This window comes from Tachyglossus aculeatus, chromosome 10 (genome assembly GCF_015852505.1).
Source record: "Tachyglossus aculeatus isolate mTacAcu1 chromosome 10, mTacAcu1.pri, whole genome shotgun sequence".
NCBI lineage: Eukaryota > Metazoa > Chordata > Mammalia > Monotremata > Tachyglossidae > Tachyglossus > Tachyglossus aculeatus.
Window position 1 is genome coordinate 26,480,461 of NC_052075.1, and position 8,399 is coordinate 26,488,859.

Genomic DNA, 8,399 nt, shown 5'->3' on the forward strand with positions numbered 1-8,399 from the left:
AGACTGTGAGCTCCACATGAGATAGGGACTGTGTCTAACCCAATTTGCTTGTATCCACCCCAGCACTTAGTACAGTGCCTGGCACATGGTGAGCACTTAACAAACACCATAATCATTCCTATTACTCAATAAATATCACTGAATGATGATTAGATTAATTGACAACCAGGATGGTAGGTAGCTGTAGAACTTAGTCAACTCTTGGTCTAGTAGAAAATTACTATTAATAAAATTAATAAAAGCTATGACCTGACATGTAATAGAGGTTTGAAATAAGAAAATTGAAGTGTGAAGTAAACCAAGAAAGGATATAATTGGCCCTTGTGAAGGAAATTTATCAGTATCCCTTTTATTATTAATAACAATGATAATAATTGCAACATTTGTTAAGCACTTACCATGTGCCTGGGAAGGATACAAAGATACAAAATTATCAGGATGGACACAGTCCCTGCCCTACCCAGGGCTCATAATCTAAGTTGGAGGAGAACAGGCATTGAATCCCCATTTTACAGATAAGAAAACTGAGGCATAGAGGAGTAACCAACTTTCCCAAGATCCCACCATGCAGTGATGTCATGGAGATGGGATTAGAAAACAGGTTCCCTGAATCCCAAACCCATGCTCTTTCCCTTAGGCCAAGCTGCGTATGAGTCCAACAGTTAGGACACCTCAAAGGAAACCAATGGCAATCCTTAGCTCTTCGAAGTATCTAGCCCTGAACTTGAAAAGAGTCCAAGAGTCTTCTCAATTACTGAAGGAAGCCTAAACCTTAGAAACCAGGAAGTCCTCTTCAAAAGAGGTGACAATTGATTTGTGTCCATCACCATCGACAGTATTAACTGACCTTAATGAATGTCCAGAATATCCTTGATTTTTAGGGAGAACACAGAAGTATAAAATACCTCCCAGATTTCGAGAAGCTAACGGTCCCGTGAGGAAGACAGGTTCACATAAGTGGACAAAATACACTTACCAGTTTACATTAATGTAACTACATAATATATAATATATAATTTAAAGATATGAACACAGGCGCTGTGGGGTTGATAGTGGGGCAAATATCAAATGACCAAAAGTCACAGATCCAAGTACATAGATGATGCAGAAGAGAGAGGGAGCCAGGGAAAAGAAGGCTTAATCAGTGACAGTCTCTTGGAGATGTGACCATAATAATGCTTAAAGGTGGGGAGAGTGGTGATCTGACATATGGGTGAGGAGGGAGTTTACTGGAAAGGTTATTGGAAAGTTTTTAGTTTTTGTAACAATGCTACAGTATGCTGACTTCAGAATGAACACATTGTATTCCTTCAAAACTGTTCTCAGTTTCAGCTTGTATTCTCTTACTCTCAGTGATTGTCTCAGTCATTTCTAGGGTATATACCTTATTTTTCCTCTCTCAGGGTTGCACCTGGAAGGTTTTCAGTACTCTACCAGTATCGACTATGGGAGGGAGAGTCAAGCAGAGGCATATCCATTCTATTCCTAGTTTGAGCAGTGGCTAGTGAGTGGAAGGCCATCTGCTACAAGTCAAAACTCACCTGTGCTGGGCAGCAGCATCATGAGAGAGAGTAGAGTGCAGAGGGTGGAGACTCAAGTTTACTGCAAAGAGGGAGGCAATGGTAAACCACTTCCATATTTTTACCAAGAAAACTCTATGGATACACTACCAGAACAATTGCAGATAGAGATGGAGCATTCTGGGAGAGATGTGTCCATGGAGTCTCTATGGGTTGGACATGACTCAACAGCAAAAGACAAGACCCTATTTCTAGAAATACTTGTGAAAATAAATTTGCTTGGAAATAGTGGAATAGATTTAATATTTGGGGCTTAATTCTTTCTATTCATGACAAGGAGCATCTGCATTTCTCTTTCAACTGAAGAAAAGGAGCAGCTTCTCTATCCCTAGCCCAGGGGCTCTCCCCTTTCTCCCAGACTTGTTACTAAGTGAGAGTGGGTACTAGCTGTCTCCCACAGGAAGGCACGCCCTGACCAGTGTGTCCTGTCAAAAGACCAAGTCACAAATAGCCGAGACACTGCAGAGATAAGCTGCAGCCTCCAAATCACAAGGGCAGTAGGTTAAAGGTAATCAATCATAGAACTCTCTTCTCATCTACTGGCATACCCAGGGACCGGCATCTGTAATAGCATCTTCAAGCCCCAATGACAACCATCTAGAGACACATAGAGTTTGGAGAGTAGAATGTATAAGGAATCCTGGTGCTTAAATCAGTTGCAAATCCACAGTTCCCCTCTTTTAGAATTTCTTCTGAGTTTGGTCATTCATTGAGCCTGTAAGTAATATATTTCACAGTATACAAATTGTACAAAGTGCCTGCCAAGTAAAAGAAACTGCAACATGAGGCATCTCTTCCTTAGCATGTCCCTTTAGGAAGAGCATAAACAAAGCTGTTATTGATCCAGACCAACAGTCGTCCCAGGTAGCTCATTATTCTGCTTCCAACCTAGGCAACAGTAATCTTAGAAGATCCATGTAAAAGTTTCTCTGCTCAAGACACATCCTCATGGTTAGGGATCTAAACATCTCTAAGTTTTGTAATATCCCTTTAGATCCCAAAATGTATGTACAGTAATCAATTTTGGATGGGTTGCCCATAAATGTATCTAATCCCATCTTGAATCTACTCAGATTTTTGGCCAGCATAATCTCCTGTAGGAAAGAATCCCACCCAGCGGAGAGCCCGGCACCCATCCCGGCGGGTCCGGGCCCCATGGGCACACTGGGCATGGTGGGCCCCGAGGGTTACCTGTGCTGGTCCATGAGCGGGGGCGTTCCGTGGGGCTTCAGGCTGCAGGGTGGCCAAGACCAGCAGCGGACCCTCCAAGTCGCCAAGGTCCCCAGGGAGGTTAGCTGAGTCACCTTTGAGTCTGAAATAGAAAGCAGGTCTTTGTGTGAGCCCTATATGGGTGTCCTCCGAGTTTTTGATGCTGAAGCCCAGAGGACTAAGAGAAGTCCACTTGAAAAGGAAAGATTTCACTAAGGAAAAGTCTGTTTTCCCACACGTGCTTGGCTGGGGAAGATTCGGAGGTTTGACTGTGCTAGAATCCCATTTCGTTACTTGAAGACTCATGGCCGGACTGTGCAAACAATGCAGCGGTCTCTGAGAGCTCGACTCCTCCAGGAGGCCTTCCCAGACTGAGCCCCCTTTTTCCTCTCCTCCTCCCCATCCCCCCGACCCTACCTCCTTCCCCTCCCCATAGCACTTGTATTATTTGCACAGATTTATTCCTCTATTTATTTTACTTCTACATATTTACTATTCTATTTATTTTGTTAATGATGTGCATATAGCTATAATTCTATTTATTCTAATGATTTTTGACAACTGTCTATATGTTTTGTTGTCTGTCTCCCCCTTCTAGACTGTGAGCCCGTTGTTGGGTAGGGACCGTCTCTATATGTTGCCGACTTGTACTTCCCAAGTGCTTAGTACAGTGCTCTGCACACAGTAAGCACTCAATAAATACGATTGAATGAATGAATGAATCTGCACCCCTCTTATTTGTGTTATATTGACCACCTTCAAGCTTCAGTGGGTGTCCCCTTCTGTTAGAGAAAGATTTGGTGAACACTAACATTGTGTTCAAAATGCTCACCTCTTTCCTGATTGGGTAGATAGCAATTTCCTCTCAGTCTTTCCAGTCTAAAGAGTCATGATCTTTTGGTCTATCCTCATTCAGAAGCCTCTCCATCCCCATAATAATAATAATAATAATAATAATAATAATAATAATAATAATGGCATTTGTTAAGCATTTACAATGTGCAAAGCACTGTTCTAAACGCTGGGGGGGATACAAGGTGATCAGGTTGTCCCACATGGGGCTCACAGTCTTAATCCCCATTTTACAGATGAGGTAACTGAGGCTCAGAGAAGTTAAGTGACTTGCCCAAGGTCACACAGCAGACATGTGGCGGAGCCGAGATTAGAACCCATGACCTCTGACTCCCAAACCTGTGTTCTTTCCACTGAGCCACGCTGCTTACTTTACCCTTCTATATAACTTCTCCAGCTCTATCATGACGTTCCTAAGATGCAGAAAGCCAAACTACAACTGGTAGACTAATAAACTCCGGGTCCACCACTTGTCAGCTGTGTGACTTTGGGCAAGTCACTTCATTTCTCTGTGCCTCAGTTACCGCATCTGTAAAATGGGGATTAAGACTGTGAGCCCCACCTGGGGCAACTTGATCACCCTGTATCCTCCCCAGCACTTAGAACAGTGCTTTGTAGTGCTTTGTAAGTGCTTAACAAATGCCATCATTATTATTATTACGCTCCACACAACCCAAACTCATGACAGCCAGTCTGAGTGTACAAATCATCATTTGGCAAAAATACGGCCTTACCATGTTGATCTCATTTTTCAACTGTCAAAATAAAGTCGGCTTACGAGTTTCAATGACAATTGAAAAATCCCTTTCAGGAAAGTGATCTTTAGAGACGTCTGACCTCCTTCATCATCGGTTGCAAGAAAAATAGCTAGTGCTCCATTTAACATAAGAATTTTTGCAATTTTGAGTAGACTCCATTGAGATTCTGCAAACTCAACTTCCAGAAATAAAGGTTTTCATTAAGGCTTGTTCTAAATGGTCTGTGTTAACCGATAAATCTTCTGTTACCTCAGTGTAAGTGTAGTCACAAGGTGTTTTTTTCTGGTGTTATTTTTAAGCTTTTAGAGGAATGGGACTGCCCATATAACTAGACTTCACACGGAGACCTGTCCAGACACTTTCCAAGTTGGTTTTAGATTTAATCAAAGGTTACAGGCTACTATCTGACTTACGGTTTCCATTTTATTCTTAATCAATCAGTACTTTATAGCACTGCCCTTGATTTACACTGGTGTGGAAGTCAATTAAGTGAACTAGGTCTGCCATTTTTTTTCTTTGTCTGAGAACCACTTTTTATTTATTTTCATCTTAAATGAGTCTGGCGCTGTCAATTCTTTGTGGCCAAAGTGTGGATCAGACATTTGTCCGGTGGTGCCAGACTCTGACATGGAACAGATTACATTAATGTAGAGACTCTAATGGGTCTTGGCATTTGGTTTTCTCTCCAAAAGAAAAGACCACTTGATTGAATTTATCAGAGTAAGCAGTCAGTGAGGGAGTCCTAAGAAGATAGATCTTTTTCATAAATAGTCAGTGAAACTGCAGCCCATTTTACTGCTGGGTTGACAATGTTCAGTAGTTTGGGCAAATGTTGCAACAAGCATTCCTCATCTTTTCTAGGAGTCCTTGGAACTAGACGGGATGTTGGCATGACTGAATGGTAAGGAAGATTTGCAAAATGCTCAATCAAAACCAAGAAGAAGACTGGAAAGGAAAGGGTAGAGCTGTGAAGTCTACATTGGCCCATGTCCAGATCTCCCCCACTCCCTCCAGTAGTTCAGAGAGAGCCGGTAGGTGCAGGGAGGGGGTGGGTAGCCTTTCCATTCCCACACATTAGGGTGAAACACTTCTCTCTGACCCAACACTGTCCATTTGTGTTACTTTGACCTGGGAATCTCTAAAAAGAGAGCAGCCAGGGGCATGTTGGGAAGAGCATGGTGACCAAGATAATCCAGCACTTTCTCCATTAGCCCAACATTCGCTAAAACCATTCCCAGCAGGATCTATCCCACTTGCCAAAGCAGCTGAATCTTTGAACAATGAAGTCTCTCTCTGTCTCTGTCTCTGTCTCTCTCTCTCTCCCCTGCCCACTTTCCTTGCACTATCCAGCTATTGGACCTCTGGCCTGGAATGCCCTCCCTCCTCAAATCCTCCAAACCGGCACACTTCCCACTTTCAAAGCCCTACTGAAAGCTCACCTCCTCCAGGAGGCCTTCCCAGACTAAGCCCCCCTTTTCCTCTGATCCCCCTCCCCGTTGTCCCAACTCACTCTCTTTGCTCTACCCCCCTCCCCACCCCACAGCACTTGTGAATATATGTACATATCTATTATTCTATTTATTCATCTTAATGCCTGTTTACTTGTTTTGATGTGTCTATATCTATAATTCTGTTTATTTATATTGATGCTATTGATGCCTGTTTACTAGTTGTGATGTCTGTCTCCCCACTTCTAGACTGTGAGCCCTTTGTGGGCAGGGACTGTCTCTGTTGAAGAATTGTATATTCCAAGCACTTAGTACAGTGCTCTGCACACCATAAGTGCTCAATAAATAATAACAATAATGGAATGTATTAAGTGCTTACTATGTGCAAAGCACTGTCCTTAGTGCTGGGGAGGTTACAATAATAATAATAATAGCATTTATTAAGTGCTTACTATGTGCAAAGCACTGTCCTAAGTGCTGGGGAGGTTACAATAATAATAATAATAGCATTTATTAAGTGCTTACTATGTGCAAAGCACTGTTCTAAGCACTGGGGAGGTTAAAAGGTGATCATGTTGTACCATGGGGGCTCACAGTCTTCGTCCCTATTTTTACAGATGAGGTAACTGAGGTACAGAGAAGTTAAGTGACTTGCCCTAGGTCACACAGCTGACAACTGGCAGAGCTGCAATTTGAATCCATGACCTCTGACTCCAAAGCCTGTGCTCTTTCCACTGAGCCACACTGTTTCTGAATCTCTGTTTATAACACCACATTCTCCAAGGCTTTCAAGTCTGTAACCTTGAAATTATCCTTCTTTCTCTTTAAATCCCCATGCTCAGTCTGTCACCAAATCCTGTCAATTCTTTCTTCTCCAATCCATCCCTTCCTCTTGACCCAAAATGTTCCATGGTGGTCCAAGCACTTCCCATATGCTAGCTGTACTACTGAATCAGCCTCTGTGCAGACCTTCCTGCCTCTGGGCTAGCCCTTCTTCAGTCCATACTCCCTGAGTCATTTTTCTAATATATGATTTTGTACACGTCTCTCCACAATTCAAAAAATGCCAAGCAATACTCATTCCTCTCTGCATCAAGCAGAATCTCCTGGCCATTGGCCTTAAGAACCCAATCAACTCTCTCTCTCTCCTATATATCCACCCTCTTCTCTCATTTCACCCCAGCTTTTTGTCTTTGTTCCTCTCTTGCTAACTTATTCACTGTGCTATATCTCTCCTTATTCCAATCATTCATTCATTCAATCATATTTATTGAGCACTTACTGTGTGCAGAGCACTGTACTAAGCACTTGGGAAGTACAAGTCATCAACATATAGAGACGGTCCCTACCCAACAATGGGCTCATAGTCTAGAAGGGGGAGACAGACAACAAAACATGTAGACAGGTGATCAAAAACCATCATTATTATTATTATTATTATCACTTGCTCGTGCCTTCCCTGCTACCTGAAACTTCTTTCCTCCTGATATTCAGCTGTTTGTTGTGCTCCTCAACTTCAAATTCCTTCTAAAATCCGTTTCTTCCAATCAATCAATCACTGATAATTATTGAGTGTTTACTGTGCACAGCACTGTACTAAGCACTTGAGAGAGTACAATACAACAGAATTGGTAGACATGTTCCCTGCCCACAATGAATTTACAGTCTAGAGGGGGAGACAGACATTAATACAAATAAATAATTTATAGATACGTTTATAAGTGCCGTGGGGCAGAGAGTGGGGAGAATACCAAATCCCCAAAGGTCATACAAATCCAAGTACACAGATGATGCAGAAGGTACAGAGACTCAAGGAATGAAGTGTGTAACTGGGGAAAGTATGGGGAGCGTGGTTGTCTGGCATATGTGAAGGAAAGGGAGTTCCAAGCCAGAGGGAGGACTTGGGAAAGGGGTCAGTGGTGAGATAAACAAAATCGGCACACAGTGAATAAGCTGGCACTAAAGCAGCAGAGTGTGTGGGCTGAGTCATAGTAGGAGATCAGTGAGATGAGATAGGATGGGTGAACTGATTGAGTTCTTTAAAACCGAAGGTGAGAAGTTTCTGTTTGATGTGGAGGTAGGTGAGCAACCACTGGAGGTTCTTGAAAAGTGAGGGGACATGGACTGAATCTATTTGTCGACAAATGATCCGTGCAGAAGAGTGAAGTATGGACTAGAGTGGGGAGAGACAGGAGGCCAGAACGTCAATGAGGAGGCGGATGCATTAGTCAAGGAGAGATAAGATAAGGGCTTAAGATCAGCAGGGTAGCCATTCTGGTGTGGAGGAAAGGGCAGATTTTAGCAATAACGTGATGGTAGAACCAACAGGATTTGGTGACAGATTAAATAGGTGAGGATTCCAGGAATCCTTATGTGATTGATTTTCTCATCATCACATCCTAACATTCCCTCTACTGTCACACCTAATACTCAAGCATTCATCCCAACCCAAACATCCATGGAATGGGACTTTTATAGTCAGGGCTTTAAGGATGGAGTGATGAAGGCAAGAGATGGATTCAACAAGAGGGTAGATAGGCACAGACACAGAG

General features: G+C 42.7%; 1 non-coding gene across 1 annotated transcript; it reads left to right on the forward strand.

Moving 5' to 3' along the window:
- The first annotated feature begins 1,393 nt into the window (after positions 1-1,393).
- LOC119933878 lies at positions 1,394-1,531 on the forward strand. The gene has a single exon (XR_005452746.1). It is a non-coding gene; the product is annotated as a small nucleolar RNA SNORA7 (small nucleolar RNA).
- The last annotated feature ends 6,868 nt before the right edge of the window (positions 1,532-8,399 follow it).